Source organism: Castor canadensis, chromosome 6 (assembly GCF_047511655.1).
Source record: "Castor canadensis chromosome 6, mCasCan1.hap1v2, whole genome shotgun sequence".
NCBI lineage: Eukaryota > Metazoa > Chordata > Mammalia > Rodentia > Castoridae > Castor > Castor canadensis.
This window is the reverse complement of record NC_133391.1, coordinates 72,255,640-72,282,024: the sequence shown is the minus strand read 5'-3', so window position 1 is coordinate 72,282,024 and position 26,385 is coordinate 72,255,640. Positions and strand designations below refer to the sequence as shown.

Sequence of the window (26,385 nt, the reverse complement as noted above, 5' to 3'; positions counted from 1 at the left end):
TTCAATTGCTTTGAAATATGGCTAAGTTCCATCACATACCACTCCCAAAAAAGGCACCTCATGAATGAATCATTTCACCACGTTTATCATGGAGTCTAGTAGTATTGGAGCATGGTTCCTTTTGGCTTTTTACCCTTCAGTGGATTTTCATGAAAATCACTTAATCTAGCAGAGCTGCTCAAATTCATATTGTTTTTCTGTGTGTAAAATTTCTTAAATGTTCAGTAAATTAGCTCCTCTGTAAGGTTATTCTTACCTAGGATTCATTCATTCTACCCTGACATTTGGTCAGGAATATGTTGATGCAGTTCTTGAGCAAGACTTTTTGACTGATTAACATTTCAAATCAGGTTAGATACTATGAATGTAATACCTATTTGCTCAAGTATGTCACAATAATGTTAAAACATAATTTTCACCATTCAAATATTTGTAGAAATTGGTTATGTGTAAAGGCTCTAATTGCTCCTCTGTCTTTTGTGGTAAATATTGTAATTTGGATAGTGAATTTTAATTTTATCTAGTTTTGCATAAGAGGAGTTTTTAAGAAGTTATGGAATTAATACTTGTAGAACTCACATGCTTGCTTAGAGAAACTCTGCAGTCATTTGGTTAATCCTGAAAGATCACCAACCACGGCAAAAGTATCAACATATGCCATGTATAGGAAAATAACTGTGGTTGCATTTCCCAGGACTCCTGTCCAGATGACCAGTCTTCACTCCTTGTTGGTTGTATTTTGGACATTGTGAAATGATTTTTGGAAAACTGGAGCACAATCTCCTCTGGCAACTCTCTTTGTTCTTTGTCCATCATGGGAACTTATTCATTCTGTAGCTGGATGCTGAAGCGGTCTCCTTGGCTACTCTCAGCTTGCTGCAGTGGAGTCATGAGTTCCAACATTACACAAGCTATTTTTTGTCTTGGGGAATTCTGGGATGTTCTGTTGTATTTCATTCCTCTCAAGGTGCCCTAGAGAAGGCAACTGGCAACCAGGGGCAATGAATCCTTAGGTTTTGGCCACCACAGACTGACTCCATTGTTTTGGGGAATATAGGCATGGATGGGAATAAACCTTGATGTGCCTGAAAATCTTTCATGGCCAAGTACAAGAGTATCTTGGAGCTCTAGTTAGGGATGCTAGGCTATAAGTCTAATAAGGAAGATGTTGGTACAGAAGCAGATGTCTCAGAATGGTAGTATGCTGCTGACTTTCCTACATGTACAAAATAACCAGAGACAAAATCAGCTCTTCTAATTGCACATTCTTCCTGCTACGTCTCATTCCTTTCTAGATGCAATAAGTTTCATGAGAGGAGAATTAGCAAATCTAGGTTCCAAGTGGTCTTTAGGGATTCACATTTATTGAATCACATTTTCAGCTTTTACATGAAGAATATGAATTTACAAGGTTATGAATGCAAAAGATTATGCAAAGCAATCTTGCCTGTTCCCTTTTCATATGCATCCACTCTGCAATGACAGAGTGGGAATTAATTACATTTTAGCTATTGGTTTCATAAACTGAGGCAGTGGATTGAGATTTGCCACTATTCAGAAACCAGATATCAGTAAGTTTTCTATGGTAGCTATTATTTTGGTTAATATGTTAGCTCAGGTTGCTATAATAAAGTGCCACAGACTGGGTGGCCTATAAACAAAAGAAATTATCCTGACAGTTCTGGAGGCTGGAAGTCTGGGATTGAGGAACCAGCACAGTCAGATGAGGATGAGGATGTTCTTATAGTTGCACAGTTGGCTTTTGGTTGCGTTCTCACATGGCAAAAAGAGAGAGGAGAGGGAGGGCTGGCTCACTTCTACTTTTCCAAGAACACTAACCTGTCCTAGGAGCACTGCCCTTGTGACTTAATTTCCTTCCAAAGACCCCAGTTCCCAATGCCATCACATTGGGGGGTCAGATTTCAGCATATGACTTTGGGGGTGGCCAAACACTTACTTCTTAACAATTAATAGAAAGAATGTTTTCCTCTTCCATTGCTACCATACAGCCACTATCAGGAAAACAGACTGATGACTGCCTCCACACCAGTCTTCGACATCAGGAAGGAAGAAGTTCCTGTGCATTCTGGTGCCACGGAGGCAGTTGAGAGAGAAAACTGGCAAGTGGACTCCAGGGGGCTCTGGTAGTGTCGATGGACAAAGAGACTCAGGTGGCCTCAACAGCAGAGCACTCTGATACCCTGAAACTGAAGAATAATATTCAAGAGAGGTATTCAAGGACTCCTCCCCTTCACGATCAACACCTCTCCTGTCGCCACCTCGAGCAGCCAGCCTCCCACTTAAACCTGAGCTCGTGGTATTATGCATACTCCTAGACTACCCTCAAAATGTGGGAAAAGTCCAAGTGGGAAATGGGGTTAAGAGGGTAGTGGAGGAGTCCTGTGCTTCGGGTAAGTTCTGAAGTACTGCATGCCTACATTCAGCCCTACACACCAGCATGGTCACAATGATCATTAGTGATTAGTGACTCACCCGGTCAACACGCAGATTGCTCAATGTTTTCAACATTACCTTTGATATTATGTTCTCAAGCTGATATCAGGAGCAGTGCAGTGCTTACAATTTCCCTCTCTGCCCCATCCAGACAGTACTTTTATTACTGTGTACTATTAATAACTTGAACCATTTCAGGGGCACATACCTTATTTAGCAATACTTCAATTCACATGGTTTATTACTTATAATAGTTTCATGAGGCAGGTATTAGAACTATCATGTCTTTATAAGTGTCAAAACAGAGGAACAGAACCAGGCACTGGTGGCTCACACCTGTAACACTAGCTACTTGGGAGGCTGATCTATAGAGAATCTGAGTTCGAGGCCAGCACAGGCAAAAAATTAGTGAGAATCCATCTCAACCAAGAACTGGACTTGGTTGTGTGCAGCTGTCATCCTAGCTATGGTAGGAAGCATCCTAGAAATGGTGGGATTGCATCCAGGCCAGCCTGAACAAAAAGTGAGAGGACATCTTCAAAATAACCAGAGCAAAAAGGACTGGAGGTGTTGCTCAAGCAGTAGAGGATCTGCCTCACAAACATGAAGCCTTGAGTTCAAATCCCAATACTGCCAAAAAAAGAAAAAAAGAAACCAAACCAAACCATCAACTAAACACCCCACAGAGGAACAGAGAAGTTAATAAATTTCCCCAAATTCACATAGAGAATCATATGGAAGGCTGCAATGGCCTCTCTATCAGTATATCCCTGATCAAGAGATACAGAATAAATTGGACACTTTTAGTTAAAAGGAGAAAAGGCATAGGCTAATCTTTATGGTTTTTTGCCTAAGAGAAACGCTTAATATCCACTGTGGATTTCAATAATTCCATTCTTTGCTCAGAATAACTATGGAGCAGAGCACATTCATTAATTCATTTATTCAATTAGTATTTATTAGGTACCCTCTATGTTCAAAGTATTGTACTAAATACTAGTAGTATAAGACTTTATGTCATAAAAGGATTATGTAGAATCATGTTTGGCAGTGATATAGAGGAGGAATTAAATTACTAGGGATTATAGCAACCTGGAGAAACATGTAGAAGTAAAATTTCCCCTTGTCTTCTTTTCAAGTAGACCACTATAAAGAATACCCTACTGGCTCCTCAGATGGTTCCTGCCAAGTCCAGACTGTGGACACAGCAGTGACAAGCTTAATTCTCCAGTCACCAGTTATATTTCTCCTTTCCCTAGTTGAGTCTTCTGCGTCTTCCTCTCTCCTATGCCTGTTCCCTGTATTCACTTCCAAAAGTAGGTTGTCTGCAAGTGAGCCCTTGTTTTATGTTCTGCTTTTGGGAAGAATGCAGGCTAAGTAGTTGGTACAAAAATGACCCTAGAGTCTTCCCTTCAGACAAATGAGTTTGCATCAAATTTAAAAGTTTCTTCACATCAAAGGAAACATTAGAATCAAGAGATAATCTACAGAATGTGAGAAAATCTTCACCAGCTATTCAATGAATAAAGGATTAATATCTAGAATATACAAAGAGCCAAAAAACTAAACACTAAAAGAACAAATAATCTAATTAATAATAAATGGGCAAATGAATTGAGCAGACAGTTTTCAAAAGAAATAAAAATGGCTAATATATACATGGAGAAATGTTCAACACCTTTAGCCTTAAAGGAAATGCAAATCAAAATGACATCAAGATTCCATCTCATCTAAGTCAGAATCACAATCATCAAGGAAATAACTAGCAGGTAATGTTGGTGTGGATGCATAGAAAAAGGAATCCTCATATACTGTTAGTATAAATGTAAACTAGTGTAACTGCTACAGAACTCAGTGTAGAGGTTCCTCAAAAAACTAAAAATGCACCTACCTTATGACCCTTGCCATAACACTCTTGGGCATATACCCAAAGGAGTATAAATCAACATACAAAAGAGATACCTGTGCACCCATGTTTATTGCAGCTCTGTTCACTGTAGCTGAGCTGTGGAATCAGTTGAGATGCCCAACAAAAGATGAATGGATAAAGAAAATATGGTAGTGTATATACACATATACACATACACATACCATGGAGTATTTATTTAGCCATGAAGAAAAATTAAATCATATCATTTGCTGGAATATGGATGCAACTGTAGACCATGATGTTAACATATAAACCAAACTCTAAAAATCAAATATCACATGCTTTCACTCATTTGTGGCATCTAGACCCAAAATGATGATGATAATAATAATGGAACATAGCAATAATAAAGGGGAAATTTAATAAAAGGAGCAGAGCTACAAAAAAAACTGCATGTGTGACATTCTGTGGGGACTTAGTGATGTTTTCAAAATGCCTACGTACATTGAACTAGACTCCAACATGCTGCCCTTCCCCTCCCTATAAATTAGAATATATGGGTTGAAGACCAAGGATGGAAATGGAATTTATTATTCTTATTTAGACTGTTAGAGACCTACTCAAATAATTTGTTTTCTGTCACTACAAATTTATAGTTTTTTAAATTAAAAGTTTAGGTTCTTGTGATGAGAACTTTAACCATACTATTTAACAGAGGTCATACTGAACTTGAAGCTATGACCACCATCTGGTTATTTGGATTCTCACATCAGTGGACAAGCAAGAAATGGAGCTACTATATATGCAGGGGTTATTGATCCTTATTACCTTGAGGATCTTGGGATGATGTTATCCAATGGCAGTAGGAAATAGCATTTTTGTATCCCAGGCATCTTTTGGTGCTTTCATGTGTAATAATCATTGTAAATGAGCAGTTGTAGTAGTACAGTCCAACAAGTGCTCAGGCTTCAGGTATGAAAGTGTAGGCAACCCAAACACCTGATTGGGCAAGCAATAGTGAGCAAGAATGAGGGAAATTCTAGACTGGGTAGAGAAGAGAGAAAACAAATGTCAGTTGTAGCCTAAGAACTAAGTGCAACCTATTCTCCATGGCAGTTACATAGAGGAGGTATTGTCATGTGTACATGTACATTATTATTGTAGGTGATTTTTGCAACGGAAAAAACAGAGTTCAGAGAGAGTTCAGAGAGAGAGAGAGAGAGAGAGAGAGAGACTGAAAGACTTGTTTGGTGGTGGAGGGGCTTAAGTGAAATTCATATATTTATTGTCTAAACTGGGATATCTTTGAGAGTTAAAGGCACGGCCATTAGTAATTACATTGGGGTAACAGGTATAAATAGGACTTTCCTAGACAAAGTCACCACACCTACTAGTCATGTTCACAGAACTCTATGATAGAAATTTGCACAAATGCCTTAACGGAAAGAAAAATATAGATGGAGTAAATTGTTTGGCTCAGTTATCCCTAAAACTTCTTAAAATTGAGAATTTGATTTTTCAGAATCACTTTTTTATGTCGTTATCAATGTCTGTTTTTCTGTACTATATTTGTTCTATGCGACATTAAAAGCATTGGTCATGTGGCATGTCTCTTCAAAAAATCCATAATAGAATTAAAAGCTGTGGTGCTGAACTATTGAGCAGGCTTTGCATTTTCTAGAGCCAGCCATCCTTGGATGCCTGATTTAAGAATGTTCTAAGCATGCCTGATTAGCCAAATCTTCTACTTTCTAGGAATTAAAAGACCTCTCTATCATTGCCTCCAGATGCCCTCCTAGCTGCAGGCAGTTTCTGGAAGTTTTGATGGTAGCATTTCTATATACTTCTCCACACAATGACCACTAGGCTGTGTTTTACAGCAATTGTAAGATGATATTGACATTAAAATACATCCTTTAAAGGATGTTAGATATGAAAAAGTGTGCATCTCAGAATCTTTTAATTACAGAAAGAGGTATTAGTTAAATAAATGTGTAGAAGAAATGCATTTTCTCTGATTTATCATAAAGCATATTTTAAGAGAGTTCTTTGGAGCTAGTCTGTCACTAGCTTGCTTTGTCTCTGTATTTGTGGGTATAAGTATAACTATATATAAGTATGTATATGTATATTTTCTGTTTGTGTTCTTTCATGATAGTATTCAGTCATCCATAAAAACTTCTAAGATTCCATCAGCCAGATAGGTTTCCATCATTCAATTACTCCAGAATGTTAAAGGACTCTAGGAAAGGGATTCTTTGAACAAATAATATAAGTCAGGAAGCCACTTCAGAAATAGAAATCAAGTTGAGTGACCATGACATTGTCTGTTAATGTTGTGATGACATTAGGAGTGTTTATATTGAACATCAGCCATATTTACTGATAGTAACTAGTCTCCTCTACTCAAGAAGATAAATTAGTCCACATTTCTTCTGGTAGAAAAAATAAGAATTTCAAATTTGGGAGCTACAGCTTTTCTATTAGCTAAGAAATCATCTTATAAACAAAGCCAATCAATTTTCCCCCACTTATGAGATAAGAGGAGGCTTCCAGATAAAATCATCAGACGGCAAGATGGCAGCAATTGTTGACCTAAGGCAGGGTAGGAAAGGGGTGGCTGTGCACACTCAGTAATGAAATCAGAGACATAAGAGAAGAGGTCAGATATACGTTACCATCCAGATCCTTAAAAAAAAAACTTAATCAGGATGAAGCATTATTATATTTTGTCTTAAAACATTTAGTTCATTTGACTAGCATACATATCAACAAGCATTCACCTTTGTGCCAAATCCATATCACTGCCTGCTTTTGTAGATTAAAGTTTATTAAAAGACAGCCACACCTATATGTTCATACACTATTTATGGCTTTTTCATGCACCAAAGTAGATTCCTTGTAAGACACTGAACCTAAGAGCCAAAAATATTTATTCTGTGACCCTTTAAGAGAAAGTTTGCTAACCCTTGGAATGGTTCATTCCTCTATAATCAAATGTTAAGTTTATATGATTCCCAAAGCCAAAAAGAAATGACTCAATTATCAAGATCCTGTTAATATTGCCTGATTTCTTGTAAGCTGAAAGTAATAATTAGAAAAAAGCACTGTGGCTTTACAATTTTAAAAATATAGACATAGTATTTCTAGAGAAAAATAAATATGCTAGATATGTGATAAACATACACATATACTAGGAAACATCTACAAAAATGTTGTAGAGAAAATCTAAGAAATCCAAGTGTCTACTAATAAGGGATGTCTAAATAAATTATGCCACTGTAAAAAGCAGGATGTCATATTTCAGTAAGAATATATAAAGTTACATGTATTATCAGCATGACAATCTCAAAAATAGGTTAAATGGAACACATGTTGCAAAGAAATAAATACAATATATACATTTAACATAATTTTAAAAAGCTAATGTAATTTACAGTTTTATGTGCATGAATACAGTAGCTGTATAGAAATATGAGGTGTGGTAAGTATATATTTAACATTTAAAATAAGGGTTAACCTGTTTTCCAATGTTGTTATACCATATTCATATTCATGAGGATACATTAGGATACATGTTCAAGTAATTATCTCTGGGGAGAGAGAAGGAATGAGATTGGAGGGGGGCTGTCAATTTTATGCATGATGTTTTATGTTTTAAATAGAGTGATGGCTACATGCATAGATATTGCACTGACTGCTGTAGTTTGGATTTTAAATGTTTCCCAAAGGTCCATGTATTGAGGCTTGGTCCCCAGGTTGCCATTTTTGGGAAGTGGTGGAACATTGAAGAAATGGGTTCTTGTGGGAGGTCTTTAAATCATTTGGGGCTTGCTCTTGAAGGGGATTGTAGGACCCTAGCCCCCTCTTCACTCTCTTTTGCTTCCTGCAAAAAAGTGTGTGTTTCTGCTCTGGCATGTATTCCCACCATAATATAGTGACTTGGGACAGGCCCAAACAATGAGGACAACCGATCATGGACTGGACCCTCCAAAACTGTGAGCCAAAATAAATCTTTTCTCTTTATAAGTTAATTATCTTAGGTTTTTTGTTTTAGTGATGCAAAGTTTACTAACACACTATCCTCTGTACTATTCTTGTACCTAAAAAATACAATAATTAGACAACATGTACTCAAAAGAAACATTGAACTGACCTGGAGAGGGGAACAGTTGTTAACAGTTGTCATCATCAAACTTTTTTAAAGATTAAGCCATCCTAAAAAGTGTATTGAAATTTTAATTTAAGACATTTCAAAATTATATCCAATTTGTCTATGGATGAAAACTTCTGCTGTCTACTAAATTTGAATACCTAGTCCTCTTGCTAGTGGGTAACACACTATCTTGTTTATTAAAAATATGCATAAACTATACTACAACATATGAGTGAGAACTACCATATGTAGGGCACCTGACATTTGTCTGACACCTGATGTGTGGGGAGTAGAGTATGAGAAGCCTATGAGAACTTGACATGAGCACATCAATGGCAAATAATCTATAGGCTAGGATTTGGCACAGCCCCCAGCTGCAGAAAGGGGTGAGGGCAAAATGCAGCACAGCTGCTCTTTGTAAGATGTTTACGTGCAGAGAGTAGCTATCTCACCTTCCCCCATTCCTGAAAACTACAATGTCACACCCCTCGAGAACTGTTGCTCTACTTCCTGGTTTGCCACTGTATACAATAAACTTGTTAGAGATGGTGGAGGCTGTGTGTCTCCACCAGAGCACTCAGCCCACCTGATCCCAGCTTTTTTGGGTGTTTGTCTTTTCTCAATCTCCTGTTGCTCCCAGTTGGGTTCCTAGGACAAGCTTGCGCAGGACGTGAGACTTATGTATGATTTCATTGCGTTTAATCTTCATCATAGATATTCTTAACCCAACTGTACATATCAGAGTGCTGAGACTCACAAATTAAAGGAATATGGTTAGGAAATGACAAAGGTTGAGATCTGTATTTGATGCCTCTTATGTGACTGCTCTGCAGCATGCATATCTTCCATTCACACTGCCTTCCCATTTTGCCTTCTGTGAACATCTTGGGAAACATTCTGACTATAAGGAAGCCTGTTACGTACAAAGTCAGCCATCTCCCATAATATGAAACATTACAGTGGTGGTAAACAAGGTCTTTAGGTTCACAGTTTTTAAACATGTAAGATTCATTTATTTTATTGTATATTTGAAAATGCATAACTGATATAAGACATCCACCCATCAGATGGATGCCTATCTCCTTTCACCTCATTATCTGAGAGAATTCCCGTGGAGTCAAGGATTTGACCTGCCACTTACTTTACTCCAATACACATTAAGCATGCAACGTGTTCTATATTTGGAGAAGAAAATTGCCACATCTGACCAGTGAGACACAGCTTGTGTGGGAATATAACACACGGGCAATTTTACATGCTTTAAATGGTGATGATATTTTATACAATGTAACAAACAAGGAAAGCTTGAAATAGCTGAAGTAATTGTCCAGCTACATGGTCTTATTCTAGGAGATTCTTACCATCAGAAATCATTCTTAGATGTGGCTCAGACCTAAACTGGTAGATTTCTTTAGCTTGAAGTATTTTTCTTTGTCAAAGTGGAAAATTTTCAGGTCCTTAAGACCCTTTAAATGGGCTAAGTGTGGTCTACTTAGCTGAATGATGTGATCAAAATCTCTACACTGGTGTTTCATCTAAAATAGGTCCAGATATTGTTTTTGTGCCTAGAAACAATGCTGATTTTCTCACTTAATTCCTCTTTATAAAGTAGGTAACTTAAGCTATAATTATGTATTTTCCCACCTCCCTTTCACCGAACTCCATACAGTGTGGTCATAAAGTGTCTTAGAGGGACCTCCTAAAACTAAAAAGCTTCTGTTCATCAAAAGAAATGGTCTCTAAACTGAAGAGACCACCCACAAAGTGGGAGAAAATATTTGCCACCTATACATCAGACAAAGGACTGATAACCAGAACATATAGGGAACTTAAAAAACTAAATTCTCCCAAAACTAATGAACCAATAAAGAAATGGGCAAGTGAACTAAACAGAACTTTCTCAAAAGAAGAAATTCATATGGCCAAAAAACACATGAAAAAATGCTCACCATCTCTAGCAATAAAGGAAATGCAAATTAAAACCACACTAAGATTCCACCTCACCCTTGTTAGAATAGCCATCATTAACAATACCACCACCAACAGGTGTTGGCGAGGATGCAGGGAAAAAGGAACCCTCTTACACTGTTGGTGGGAATGTAAACTAGTACAACCACTCTGGAAAAAAATTTGGAGGCTACTTAAAAAGCTAGACATTGATCTACCATTTGATCCAGCAATACCACTCTTGGGGATATACCCAAAAGACTGTGACACAGGTTACTCCAGAGGCACCTGCACACCCATGTTTATTGTGGCACTATTCACAATAGCCAAGTTATGGAAACAGACAAGATGCCCCACCACTGACGAATGGATTAAGAAAATGTGGTATCTATACACAATGGAATTTTATGCAGCCATGAAGAAGAATGAAATGTTATCATTCGCTGGTAAATGGATGGAATTGGAGAACATCATTCTGAGTGAGGTTAGCCTGGCCCAAAAGACTAAAAATCGTATGTTCTCCCTCATATGTGGACATTAGATCAAGGGCAAACACAACAAGGGGATTGGACTTTGAACACATGATAAAAGCTTTAGCACACAAAGGAGGGGTGAGGATAGGTAAGACACCTAAAAAATTAGTTAGCATTTGTTGTCCTTAACGCAGAGAAACTAAAGCAGATACCTTAAAAGCAACTGAGGCCAATAGGAAAAGGGGACCAGGAACTAGAGAAAAGGTGAGATCAAAAAGAATTAACCTAGAAGGTAACACCCACGCACAGGAAATCAATGTGAGTCAATGCCCTGTATAGCTATCCTTATCTCAACCAGCACAAACCCTTGTTCCTTCCTATTATGGCTTATACTCTCTCTACAACAAAATTAGAAATAAGGGCAAAATAGTTTCTGCTGGGTATTGAGGGGGTAGGGGGGAGAGGGAGGGGGTGGAGTGGGTGGTAAGGGAGGGGGTGGGAGCAGGGGGGAGAAATGACCCAAGCCTTGTATGCATATATGAATAATAATAAAAAAAAAGAAGTAACTGCCACAAAAAAGAAATAATAAAGTGTCTTAGTCTGTTTTTTGCTTCTGTCTTATATAAGAGAGATCAAGGAATAACCAAGAAGAAGTTAGGAAGGAAAGAAACCAAATAGGTTTGCTAGGGCATTTCTTGACAGAAGGGCTGTGTGCAAAGGATTTAACTTCTTCCTGTTCCTTTTTATGTGGCTCAAAAAAATTTTAAAAATTAGTGAATAATATTTTATTAAAAATTAAATCAATATTTTGACAGAAGATAATACCCACTCCCAATGTACTAACTTCTATGTAATAAAAACTGACAACAGCCGAGACTACAGAGTTGAATGCAGTGAATTCCAACCTGAGGTCCATGATATCACAACGGATTTCATTTACAGAATTATCGATATTTAGGAAGAGGGAACATTAGAGATCATCCAGCCCCAAAGTCATCTGACAAAGTAGGAAATCCAGCTCAAATATCGTGGTCAGAAGGATGATAAAAACCTAGGTTCCATTACTAGAAACTTGTATTCTTTTGTTCATTCACCAAGAAGACCTTGACTGTCCACTGTGTGATGGGAACTCTTCTGTGTGTAAGGCAATCAGTGAACAAAATAGAAATGACCCCAGTCATTGAGGATGTTTGAGTAAAGCGTTCCATTGTTTAGGTCTGTGATTCTGGGTGTCTGAATCTTCAAGGATACTGAGTGGCTCCCCAATTGTGGTGTTTCAGGGGTACTATGGTTTGAATGTATCACCTCCAAAATTCACTTTTTGGGAGGTGGAGCCGAATGGGAGGCATTTAGGACTTGAAAAGCCCTCATGAATGGATTAATGGTCTTATAAAAAGAATTTCAGTGTGGGTTCACTTCTTGTGCTCCTCTGTCCTCTGAAATGCTCAGCATTCAAGATACATGTTGGAAGCAGAGTGACTGGGTCCTGAACTGCTGACACCTTAATCTTTGACTTCCCAACCTCTAGAACTGCAAAGAATGAATAAATTACTTAGTCCCATGTGTTCTGTTGTAACAGCACAAAACAGATGAAAAAAATTACATTGGATGGCAGAGGTCAGGAGGAGAATCATTGGGAAGTTGGTGCAACTCCCTTGAGCCAGATGGACTCCCATGTAACTATTTCATATATTAGAATTCCATGTAAAATTTTAGTTATAGAATTGATTTAATTAACTCTTAGAGGAATATGACCCACTCTCCATTTATTCTGACTCAGGAAGGCTGAGTGGAGACCTAGGAGCCTGCAGTTTCACTAATTGGCAGGAGAACCTGTTGTGTTTACTAAGAACTCCATGCTTGGAGAAATACCAGGACACTTAGTAATGAACTGGCATATAGTTCTGAAACAAACACTGCATGTGTTTTAAAATCAGTATTTAAATTCCAGGAAGAAGTGAATTTGGTTCAACACTAATAAGTCACGGGCATTTGAGGAAGAGTGGACTAATGTAAATAAGGGAGAGAAGATCCTAACTTTTAGAACACGGAAAAGCTGTCCACTTAGTCTCCATGCAGATATAGCTCTACAAAGCTAAGTCAAACGAATAATTGTCCATGTGTGCCAAGATCTGACTTGGCTCCAATGAAAACTTGGCTAGATCTAGTAATAATTGTGTGACCAAGAAAAGGAGCTTCAATATGTCAGTAAAAATTAGTGTGATTTGTAAGAATTCATTGTACCCAAAAAGAAGACAAGCATTGTACTTTGGGAGGTTAGAGTTCACTATAGTTTTTATGAATTTTTCTCTCATGATTATAAAAATAGTATGTTAAATGGAAATAATTTGGAAATTACTGAAATTTTTTAAAAGCAAGTTGTGGTATACTCACAAAACAGTAATGACTTCTGCTAACATGTTCTTCCCTAATTAGTGCATCTATTTAAATAAAAGATAAGTTCTTTTAAACCTATTTTTTAAAGTGACAAGAGACAAAAATCAATCTTATAAAAGTACACATCCTATGGTAGGAAAACTAACATAACATGTAGTATATTGGTCAAAAATTTCAAAAGCCAAATCAAATCATAGAATACTTATGCTATGTGCAACTTATCTGTTGATTATACCTCAATAACATGTTTTATTAAGAAAATATCGTATATTAAAATAATATATTTTAATGAACTTAAAACTTAGATTTTTAGAAAGACTTTTTCCTTGGCCTACAGCATTAACTTACCAAAAAACACAACTAGGAATTATTGAATTTTCTGGCTGTAAAAGAGAACCATTATTTCTCTTTACAACCAGAAAGAATATCATCCTCCAGTTTTTGGCAAGCCTTTTATGGAAAACTATTAAGGCCACACAATTAGGCAGTGTCAGTGGGAGCCATGAAAAGGAAAAGAAAATGCTGAACACTGGAAGCCCTGTGCTCACTTCAGAAAATGAGAAGAATACTCTCTTCATCTATGACATTATTTTCTTTGACTTTCTAGTTGCATCTGGGGAAAAAAAGAACTATTTATAATACAAAGGTTATTTGTGCTCCATTATCAAGTTAATATACAGCAAAGGCACTTGATATTTATTCTTACACAACCAATAATTTGGAAGGGTATACTTAGTAGATAGTTAGAGGCTTTAAGAAGAAAAGGGTGTCTGCAGTTAAATTAGAACTAATTGGGAAAAATAACCTAATCTGTCATAAACCACAGATAATAATTATGTTAGAGCAATAATGTTTATTATTATAATGTTTACATAAGTATTGCAATTAACTAAGGAATTTTCCTGAAGCACAGTGTATCATTTATCCTCAAAGCTCTCTTGTGGCAGGAGACAAATACAATATCTTATTCAGATAAAGGGCTGAATAAGACTAACACACAAGACAGTGGCTGAAATAGAAACCAAATATCTTTAATCCCTTATTAATACTACAGTTTTGGCTTGGAATGTGTCACTTCAGAGAAATATCTGAAATTGCGGAAAAGGGAATGGTATTTGGAATTCTTGTATGCTTGTGAGTAGGGCTCTGGTGACAAAATCCTCTAAGATGGGAGCAATGCTGAGCATGGATTGCATAAACTGTGATCAGCAATGGTCATGGGCTGACAACGAAGCATAGGCTAAGGCTGACCCTGGCAAGGTCCTGAGTATATATTCCTAGAGTTAAGGATCATTGACTGAACTCTTGCTGGCTTCATTCCATTTCTTCTTTAAAGTGTATATACATTTAAATGACCAAGATAACCAGTGGTTTGACAATCCAATAAAGTTATCAGAAAGATAAAGAATACTTTCTGGGCTGCAGATTATTCCTTTACTCTAGCTATCAAGGCCTGACAAGAATACAGAATGAGCAAAGACATTGGTCAAGAAGGTCGTTCTGGAGACTCAGAGGGCTGGAATATGTGGCTTAGTTTCTCCCAAATGTGACAGTGTAGCATCTTTCTTTAAGCATTTGGCATAATCACCACTTGCACCCTTGTGGAATGAATTGTAATGCCTGGTATTTCCCTGTACTTTTAGCATATATTAAACTTGTAACATTTAGTAGAAACACATCTTTCAGGGGGGGGTGGTTTGTATGTACATAACATAGGTGTGAATGTATCATGGCAAAACTGCCCTTGGGAAGGCTTTATTTGGAAATCTAATACATGTTGTTTAATCAACATAGCCAATTTTTGTCCCCTGCTTTTTTCTTTGATTGAACACTACATTAGGTAGCTAGTTTGCATAGGGACATTATGCATTTTAAAGAAAAAAGTATCTTTCAAGCCAAGAATAGTACTCTGTATGGAGAAATGTTCCTGACTGAGTGAAGCAGCAGGAAAGTCCACCCAGATTCTTTCATGCCCTCAGGGGCAGGTGTCCGCTGAATGGAGAGGAAATCAGAAGAGCCTGCAGTATCTCATTCATTCACTTGCTCTTCTCAAGCTCATTCACGTAGTTTGATTTCTGTTTCTCTGACCCTCCCTTTCCTTCAAACCTCCCTTTAGTAGAGCACATACCTGTGACTTTGCATATATGAAATATCCCCTGGAAGTGATTCCACAGTAGCACTCAAGGCAGACCTCTCCAATCTATCACAATAGGATTTTCCTTTCATCAGGCCCAGACTGGACTCCTGGTCTTTCCCAAGGCAGCTCTCCATGCAGCCACTATCAGTTGACCTGTGAAGCCCCTGTGACTACTTAGGTTATTTTACTATTTTTGAGCTTTGCTTCCCTATATTAATAAAAATAGTGCAATAGTTTAAATGCTTTCCAGCTCTTACTCTAAAAGTTTATGATTTTATAATCCTTTAGATTATAGCAGAGATCTACAAACTGAGGGCCACTGATCAAATCCACTCAACAAGCTCTTCTGTGGACCAGGAACTAAAAGTGAATTTTATATTTTCAATTATGGAAAAATCCAAGCAAGTTTATTGTTTTGTGAAATACACAAATTATATAAAATCAGGCAGGTGATGTAGTTCAAGTGGTAGAGCTCCTGCCTGGAAAGTGCAAGGGCCTGAGTTCAAACCCCAGTACTGTAAATGTATGTATATATGATGAAATTATATTAAAATTTCAGGGCCAATAATAAGGTTTTATTGGAAAGCATTCACACCCATTTGTTTACAAATCTTCTATAGCTGATTGCCACTAAGTGGCAGAATTGAATAGTTTTATCACACTCCATATGGCACACAAAGCCACAAATATTTACTAATTGATCCTCTATAGAAAAACTTTGGACTTGAGTAGGTAGAGAAAATTGGATTGAATTTGACTTGGATTGAATGCAAGTCAAAAGAACTGGTATCTAATGCACAGCTGTAAAGGATTTTGAGGCCTAAGTTAGGGAGATTGCATGAATATTTATAAAAAAAATCACCCAGCAGTACACTTTTAATAGATAGTTTATAATTTTGTTACAACTTTCATAAGAGAGCATGTCAAACAAAAATAAGAATGAGCCAAGACCTTCATGGGAAACTATAAAGAGAAATTTATAGGGACTCCACAATAGAGGCTACTCTGAAATATAAATTCAACATGAAATTTGTCAGTATTTCATAATCCAACTAAATTGTAAACTTAACGAATACTGCTTTGGGAAAAAACCATTCTATTCCATTTTTCTAATTGTTCACAGTTTGTTTATTAAATATTTTCATAGTTATTAAAAGAAGTTGAAGGAAATTTCTTCTTCCCTCACAGAAGGAATCCCTAGGAAAAATGCTAAGTCAAAATATGATTACTAATATTCATATTTAATATCAGCATCATAATTCATTTTAAAATTGCTTAGCTATAGTTTGCACCTGCTTTTACAGGTTGAGTCAGCAACAAATGATGCAAACTTGTGATTAAGTTTTGATGTACGCAAATGAAAATTCTTTAATATCAACTCTCAATATGTCAACATTTGATTGAGAACCTAATTGTGTTTCATTCAAACTAGACTTTTGTTATAGAGGATTTTGGAGCTATTAATGTCTCTCTATAAAGTAATAAAGGCCTCATTAGCTGATACATAGTTTGTAGTTTCTTTAGTATTTAGGTAACATTAAGTCCCTATTACTGGAAAAGAACAACTGACAGAGAAGGAACAAAGAATTGGGCAGTAGAAAAAGTATACTAAGTGTCTAGTGGAAAGAAAATTTAAAAATCACACAAAAGAGGAACAATGGCCTCTAAAGGAAAGTTCATTCAACTCTTCATGGTTGGGATAAAAATGTCTTTTCAAAAGATAAAAGAAGTTGGAAATAGACCAGATTTACAGGATTTCTAACACTCAAATAGAAATAGCAAAACCAAATTAATAATCCAGACATTTTTCAAAATCCTAATTAGTTGCATATGGGTAGCCTGGGGATTTGGAAGCACACAAAAACATATATTATTGAATCTAGATTAACAATGGATGCATTAAAATGTGTTGAATAATTGAAATGAGGCCATAACTGATAACTCTGTCGGAGTTAATTAGGTCCACTGTAATATCCAGTACAGCATCTCAGGCAAGCAATTCAAAAATAAAGAAATTTCAGAAATAATTCTGAGGTGACATACAAAAGTGGCATCAGATTGACCAACTCAACCTGGTTGAGTTCTGGATTGGTACAATAAGAGAGAGTATTTATTTCATAAATTTCTATGAAAATTAAATTCGCATACAGAGTAAGCACTAAATGTTTGTGATGTTCCCATAATCTTGCAGTTGTGTTTAGACACTGCAAAATAGTTTCCAAAAATAATATTTGAATCTATTTTCCATGTTTAGAGTTATGGAATTTCTAATACTACATGCTAGTTATAAGCAGACACATTTTGTATTTCATATAATTTAAAATTTTTATTTAATATGGGCTTTATTTTAAATGCTGTACCTTATTGAACTGTTATTTCACATTGCCTAAACTACCCAGATCCATGGAAAGTTCCTGCTGTAATTGTGTTTTCATTCTAATGAAAACAATTCATCATTATTCTCCTAATAAGCAAGAACTTAAAAAGTTGGGAAAACTACATCAGCAACTTTCTTAAGTTACTTGCCTTACTTACACAAAGCACTGTTTCATATCTGCTGAAGAACTGATGACATTATTCTTCATGAGAAAAAAGAAAGCCAGGATTTGAAAGCAGAAATCCAGAATCTAAATGTGTTTTCACCTGGAGTGTTTAGAACCATAGTGGAACCCAGATTCAGATAAACTAGAAATTTTAACTGTGTTGTGCCATTTATTTGCAGCCGGGAAAATGGGGACTCTGATTTAGGGTTATCAGAGCTCAAATCCCAGTTTAGATTTAATTGTTAGCTTTAATAAATGATGTACCTTCTGAGTCTCAGTGTCCTTATCCTTAAGGCGTCACTTTAATGTTCATAAAATGAATTCATCACTGCTACACTAGCATTCCCTTTCACCAGCAGAGATAATTTCAATGGACCACAACTGCTGTGATTTTTGTCAATGTACATTCCTCAAATGTCAGTGCAGAGGCAAATTTGACCAAACAAATCAGATCACTGTTTTCAGGCTAAAGCAAAGGAAGAGGAACTATCTTAACAACTCCAGTTTGACATGCACAAGAAGGAAACAGCATGCCCTAGATCTCTTTAAACAATCTACCCCATGCTTACAGTACTCAATAGTTTATGTAAGAAACAAAGAATTCTGCTACTCTATTCCAGTACCTTAAGAGTTTATCTAAGGAACAAAAAATCCCAATCAATTCAAAGAACTCTCCTCCATGGGCTGTGTCTGGAACAATGAATTAAATACATCAGCTGTCCTAATCAAGTGACCAACAGTGCAGGTCTGCCAGAACTGACAGTCCCATATCTTGGCAATCCTCTCAATCTCTCTCAGTCTTGGGCAAACCCAAGATAGGTGGATGACCAATGTCATCCTAAGCATAGGTCACAAGACATGTTCTATCATCACAGAATAGCAGCACTAGAAAGGACCATAGAGACTACTGAGTCCAACTTCTTCATTTTTCAGAAGGAAAGTCAGATCTTAGGTCTGGGCTCAACGATGTCCCCACAGGTACAGAGCAAAACCCAAGGTGTATTTTAGGTTACAAGTGAGCTCCATTATTCTAATTCCAGATTTGAGAACATCTTTCAGAAAGAAATATTCTGTAGTGGCAAAAATGTGGACTCTGATGCCACACCTCCTGGGCTTTTGTCCAGTGATTCTGGATAAGAACCTGGCCTCTATAAGTCTCTGGTATTCTTGACTGAAAATTGGTATTGTTAGCATTGAATGGCAGAGAGCAAATAAAATGCTGAGCTTAGTGCTTGGCATGTGGAAACACTAAATAAATGTTGACTATATTATTGGAAGTTTAAATGTATTTTTCCTTTTTCCCCTCATTATTAATATAACCCCCTGCATCTAATTAGTATTTGCTACTTAGAACGAGGAGACGCAGCCTAAGCTCATAAAACCCATTCTTAGATTTTCACTAGAAGCATGGTGACTTTAAAAACATCACAGGACAGTGTTTCACACTTGAAATTTTCTTGAGTAAGTCATTGTGAACTTGTGTCATGATGATCTGAATAATGTACAGATCCTTTTTTGAAAAGACACCTCTCAGACTATGAGAATTACTTTAGTAATTCATTTTCAGGGTATTCCATTAAGGTTCACAAAATGCTGGGTTTCTATCACCATCTTCTAGGTGCCAAGCTATTTTTCTATAGAGTCAAACTATGAAAAGCACCTGCCATCCTAAAATAAAGATGGACTATATTAGAAATGATTTCATTAATGTGTGATTAAACAATATGGTTTGCAGAATGAAGTTATTGAAAAGTAATGCTTCATGAATATGCTTAGTATTCAGAAGGTTGAGCCTGTGTGAGCTACAAGAAAGCAAAGTGCACATTCCTTTCTTCTATTCTTCTATAGGTCAATATTACGATTTGCTAAAATGTAAGTGATTTTCATACCCAGGAATATACAAAATGATGGATTACAAATAACTTCAGCAAAACAAAATAGGTGTCTCTGAGGACAACCATATTCTTTCTTGGACCTGCTTCCAGTGGAGGTATGTTTTAAAGAGAAAAGGACAGTACCTTACCCTTATTTACATGAAGACTAAGATAATGCACAATTTCCTAGTTGACTGGTACCCTGGATTATTCCATATTTGATTTTTGGAAGTTTCTCAGTGAAAAAGCCTTCCGAAATAGAAAACTTCACAACAACTCTGGGAGAAAATGTCTCTAATTATAGCGTGGATAGGACAGACTGGGAAACAATTTGTGTCTAAACAGGGTAATGTTTTAAGGAGGGAAATTATTCACAGAACTCCATTAATTTAGAAACAGGATTCCAGAAAAAAATACATACATTAACCCAATGAAACTTATTCATTCTAAACATGAAAATGTGATTATATTTTTATAGATTTTAAAAATCTCTTTCTAGGCAATTGAAAAAAGAAATATAATGTCATCAGATCCATTTTCCATTGTCAAAGTACAGCTCAATGACATTCTCTTTACCTCTGGGTCATGTGTAAGTCCAAGTTAATGTTGAAGACATCCTGATTACAAAACCACTAGGAGTAAGAAAAAGAAGAAAGCCAGGAGAGTGCTCTTTAGTGGGTTATGCTATCTAGATAAATATCAGATTCACAGCTTGTTCCCCCCAAGCTCCTGGGTCCCAGTCTAGAGAAGTACATATGCTGGTCTATGGCTGTGTAAGAGTATCGCATGTTTGTTGGCACAAGGGCTGGGGTGTGTGGGGGGAAACCAGTGACCAAATGATCAAATTAATTTTTTTATAAACAAATAAGTTCCCTCCTTCCCCTCACTTTCTATATCGCATTATTTGATCTCTCATAAGAGTGAGGAGTAATTTAGTGATATAGGGGCAAAGTCAAGTTGTATCTGATCTCTTTCTTTTTAAAAAACTAATTTTTGAATCTTTAACTGATACATAAAAATTGTGCATAATAATGTGATGTTTTGATACATTGTTTAATGTTCCAGTCAGGGGAAACCTAACTAACTCCTCAAGTAGTTATAATCTCTTTATGGTGAAAACATTTTTTATATGATACAATTTATTTAAGAAATTAAATTATTGTATATTTTGAACTATATCATTCATAGAACACTTGGTGCAATACTGTGAGGAGTTAACATTAGATAGGTCACATTTATTTTTTAATTTTTTTGTTCATTTATTCACATGTGCATACATTGTTTGGGTCATTTTTCCACCCTGCCTCCCATCCCCACTCTTCCCCACCTCCCCTCCTCAGTTTCAGGCAGGTCCCGTGATAGGTCACATTTAAATCTCCCATCTTTGAAACAGTTGTTCAAGAATGTTCTCTTTAAGGTTGTGTTTTCTATTGTTGTTTTTATGATACCAAAGAAGATTCAAGTTGTATCACACACGTGTGTGCACACACACACCGTGCAGAGAGGATGCCTGCACTATAATGACAATACTCTGGGCTTTGCAGTAATGCAGACCTGGATTGTGGGAAACTTACAGAAGCTATCTGTTCCTTTTTTCATTCTGAAAACAGAAAGTAACACCACAGGATTCACAGATCTGTCATGCAGGTTACATAAAGTGACATGGTTGCATGTTGCCTCCATCACATCCAGGATATGCATTTGCTGTTTCCTCTGTGTCTCCTTTTGAGCCCGCTACTCTGAAGTGTCTGGGGTTCTCCTGCCCACAGCTTTGTTTTTGCTGTTCCCTCTTGCTGGAGCGCTCTTTCCCTTCCACATGCACCTCTAACTTGTACTTGCTTCCCGGATCTCACCTGGACACCACTGTTCTGCGACTGCCTTGCTGTCGCCCTCGTCCTGGACTGTGAACTTCACTTACGCACTCACAGAATCCTCTCACTTCTGCTGTCATGACCCCTGTCACCCACATTGAAATTGTCCGTTCTTTACTAGCTGACAAGATTCTTAAAATAAGAATCTGTCTTGCTCATTGCTGTAGCTGTGGCTTCTTGGCCCATCTGAGCGTGCAGTGAGATGTGTGCTCTCACTCTTTTCTGTACACGAACAGCACTTGAGGTAGCAATAATACACTTCTTGGGTCTACATGGAGCAAAGCATTGCATGCTTTATCTCATTTAAGCACTTCAAGAATAGCGGCTACTACATCCACCTCATACAGATCCAGAAACAAAATTTCTCAGAGTCTAAATTACTTGCACAAGGGTGTGAAGCTGTAGCGGTGGAATCAGTAAACGCGCTGAAGTCTACTGATGCTAACGACAGGTTTGCTTAACAATGTTCTACTGTACAAGGGTTCTGGAAAGCAGTCAAATCATTCACACCTCAATTAATGCTGCATATATATATATATATAATTTTGATACATATATATAAAATTTTGTATAACCATAAATGTTCATGTCTTCTGTGCTTCATTTCCTTCTCTTTTCTTCTTTAGGTATGTTTTAGGGAATGTTTTATACTGTATGTACCTCTTAGTTTTGACACTAGAAATAAAAAGTCTCCTTTACTTCCTAGTGTTGTTTCCTTCGCTTTCACCCCAAATATTACATTTTTTATGCCTCCATTCTCTCTGATAATGTGGTCTGACAGCTGAATGAGAAAAGCATGTCTATGCAAAAGGAATAACCACCCAAATGTCCTGTGGTGGGGACAAGCTCGATGTGGTAAAGAACAGAAGGCTGCTGGGCAGGAGTGGAGTCAGTGAGAGAGGAACCCTGGCCCTGGATGAGTTAGATACAGTGGACAGCATAGGCCACCTCTACTGGACTAAAAAGTCAATTTACTCTAAAAGCAGCGGAACTCAGTGGTAAGTTTCAAGCCAATAATGATATGGTTGAAGGTGTGTGGTATTAATATTTGTGTTGTAAGCCATGATTTGCTTTTAAATTTTTTAAAATTCTATGTATCTAAGATTGTCTGGTTTACTCATTACTTCATTCTCCTGTCCACCAGGGGGCGTAAGAGATTGCCATATGTATACAATCTGGTTTACCAAGTACCTTTGCTGTGACAGTCTTGTCTTTCTCCAACAGTTATGTTTGTGATAGGAACACCAGCAAGAGATATAAACAACTGATAATATGAACAGCTAAATAAATAAAAGATCAAAACATAATTAGCTAGCTAAAACATCTCTGCCTTTGATAGTTTGCAAGTGATACAGCAATAAGAATCACGATTTCTCTACAAAAACTATGATATGCTGCCCTAGACATGAACAAATGCATTCAGATTGATTAGTGGTTTTATTTTAAGCAAAAGTGACTGAACCAATGGAAAGATGCTATATGAAACAGATCTGAGAAGTATGAAGGCATAACCTGGTAGCCTGCTTATTGAAATGACAACCTTATGATTGCCAGTTTCTGAGTGCTTACTTGTAGCTGCCGAGCACCATGTTAAGTGCATTATTACATATCACCTCATTTAATCCTCTATCAATCACAGATGATAGAAATGACCATTGTTCCATTTACTGACATTGGAACACTGAAGGTCAAGGCCTTTAAGTGACTTGGCCACAAAATCTCAAAGATATTAGTTGGCAGTGTTGGCATTTGGCTGAAAGTCCAGAGCCAAGCACAGCGCCAAACTGAAGTGGTTTCCAGAGACTTCTGTTTCAGTCTTAGACCATTTTCTTGTAGTTTCAGTTTCTTTGGTGACAAAATGGATATCTTTATGCCCTAAAAAGATGATAGTACAGTCCGAAGAAATTTTTAATGCATGTGCAATACCATCAAGATAGTCAAATAATTTTATAAACTACTAGAACTTACACAAAACAATATATTTTTGACAGGTACCTGATTTGGGCCTTAAAATAAAATGCTTGCAAAATTAGTTCCTCAAGACCTCTTTTTTTCTGAACTTGGTTGCTTTTAGCCTCTTTTGCAAAAAGTGGTAGAAACAGCAGGATGAGAGGTAATTTTCTAACAGTTCTCCCGCTAACTTGCTATATGGCTCCAGGCAAATCTCTTCTGGATGCCAAATGAAAAGTGAAAAAGTGGGTTAGCTGAAGATAGTGGCCATTCCAAGTTTTCAAATGCTAGGCAAGAATATAGCCCTTCTCATACCAAATCAAATTCAAATGGTCTTCTTGTAAGACCAGAAACTCTGAAACTGCTAGGGGAAGACTCTGGTAGATAGAGGCATGAGTAAAGCTTTTCCAAATAGAACCCTAATTGCATACCCCCTCCAAAAAAAAAGAAGAACAATTGAAAGATGAGATTGGGTGAAGTCAAAAGCTTCTGAACAGCAGAAGCTTTCTTTTGATTTCCAGAATCAAAAGAAAAATCTGTAGAATGGCTGACAATTTTTGCCAGTTATTTATCTGATAAAGGATTAATATCCAGAATATATAAAGAGCTCCAAAAATGAAACATCAAAAGAATAAATAATCCAATTAATAATTGGGCAAATGAATTGAACACAGTTTTCAAAAGAAGAAATACAAATGGCTAAGAACTATATGAAGAATTATTCAACATTAAAAAATGAAAATCAAAACATCATTGAGATTCCATCTCGTGTCAGAATGGCTATCGTCAAGAAAACAAACAACAAATGCTGGCAAGGATGTGGGGGGAAAAGAACCCTAAACACTGCTGGTGGGAGTCTAAATTAATGCGGTCACTACAGAAATCACTACGGAGGATCCTTAAAAAAACTAAAGATAGACTTACTATATCATCCTGCTATTGCACTCCTGGGCATATAACTGAAGGCATTTAAGTCAGCATACCATAGATGCCTGCACACCCATGTTTATACAGCACTATTCACAAAAGATGAGACATAGAATCAGCCAAGGTGCCCACTGATCATTGAGTGGATAAAGAAATAATATAGAAATATTATTCAGCCAAAAGAATGAAATTAGTCATTGCAGAAAACCTCTATTATGTTTAGCAAAGTAAGCCAAACTCAGAAAGACAAATATTGGATGTTCTTTCTCAAACACAGGCTTTAGTCCTTAAAAATAAATAACAGGAATGTAAAACACAATCAGCTTGGGCTTAGGTACAATCAGAAGTGGGGAGGGTGAGTAAGGTTTTTATATACATGCATGAAAAGAGAAATGTGAAACCTGTTGAATTTGATCCCAGAAGGGGAGGAAGAGAGGAGGTGGGAAGATGGGTTTGATGGAGTTACATTGTGTGCATGTATGGAAACATCATAATGAAACCCCTTGCATAACAAATCTATGTAATAAAAATGGGAAAAAAGATATAGCCCACGGCTGCAAGGAGAGAAAGAGGAAAGGCCTGGATGACAGTACAGACGCCCTGACTTATTCATCGAGTGTGTACCTTATGAGGCTCTTGACAATTTCAGCAGATATCTAAGACGCATCAAGCACTATCCTAAGTGGATACCTAAGTTGGTATAAAAGTGGTGGTTAGAGCCAATATAGTTCCTGCACTCTGCGGAGTTTTACATCAAGATGGACTAGTGAGTGTGTAAAAAACGAAAAACAAAATGTCAGTCACAGAGCTTTGTACTTAACCAAAGCAGTTTAAAAAAGGTTTGAAAACTCCAGGTTTGAAAAATAATAGGACTCGCCATACAAAAGTTCTCATTTCCAGTCTTCTCTTTCAGGTCTACATATTAGGCTACGCTAATACGGCATTCTTGCGTGGCAAGAAACTGTGGAGCTGAGTAGACACTGTCCTCACTACACCTGAACTGGACCCACACTGTCCCTTTCTCCCCGCCAGGGCTGCTGGCTGTGGCGCACTCCCCAGGTCCGGCGCGACCCACGAGCCAGCTCTCCTTGGCTGAAGTGCGCGAGACTCGGGTTAGAGGAAAACAGTAAGAAGTTATTATTTCAATTGTGTTGATTGTTACAAAGGGAAGTAGAGGGAGCTGCCAAGGAAAACTTCCCCCTGGGGTTGCCTTCTTCTCTGCGCCATCTGTCCCCCTCCCCCACTACTCCGAGCAGAAGGTGAGGGTCAGCTTGCGGAAGGTCTGGAAAGGTTGGGGGATTGGAGGACTTGGGGGCAGGAGATCTGGATCTCCAAAAGATTAACTTATCCTGCACTGGGCAAGTATGTCCTGTCTCTGTGCCTCATTTCCCCAGCAGTAAAAGGAGGAAATCTACCGGGCCACTGTCCTTAAGGGGTCTTTTCCTGTTGGAACCTGAACCTTCTGGACACTCTTTCCGGTCTCCCCCACTGCCCCAGGGAAGTCCGAGGGCAGCGTCGCCTCCTCTGTCTGAGATCTCCATGCTGGTACCTGTCAGCCCACGTCCAACACCTCGCAGCGCTGCCCGGATCCTTTCCAAGGGTCATTTCAGGGGAACCTCGCCCCAGTCCGGGAAGTTGGGGCGCGCTCTGCGTCCCGGCGGCTCCAGACAGAGCCAAGGCGCCGCGGGATCCCGCCGAGGTCTCGGAACCGCGCCCACACTCCACGCCCGCCTCGCCCTCCCCGGCCCCGCCAGCCCCCGCCGGTGACGCGCGCCCCAGGCGACCG

The 26,385-nt window shown here is 37.7% G+C and overlaps 2 long non-coding RNA genes across 3 annotated transcripts in view; one reads left to right on the top strand and one right to left on the bottom strand.

Moving 5' to 3' along the window:
- The window catches only part of LOC141424128 (uncharacterized), a 157,010-nt gene extending 147,634 nt beyond the window's left edge, over positions 1-9,376 (top strand). The window contains exon 5 of the long non-coding RNA XR_012449012.1: positions 2,010-9,376. This is a non-coding gene — a long non-coding RNA (uncharacterized lncRNA). The remainder of the gene's footprint in view (positions 1-2,009) is intronic.
- Positions 1-26,323, bottom strand: part of LOC141424129 (uncharacterized) — a 105,362-nt gene extending 79,039 nt beyond the window's left edge. For both annotated transcript variants that reach the window (XR_012449013.1, XR_012449014.1), the window contains exon 1: positions 26,149-26,323. This is a non-coding gene — a long non-coding RNA (uncharacterized lncRNA). The remainder of the gene's footprint in view (positions 1-26,148) is intronic.
- Between the last annotated feature and the right edge of the window lie 62 nt (positions 26,324-26,385).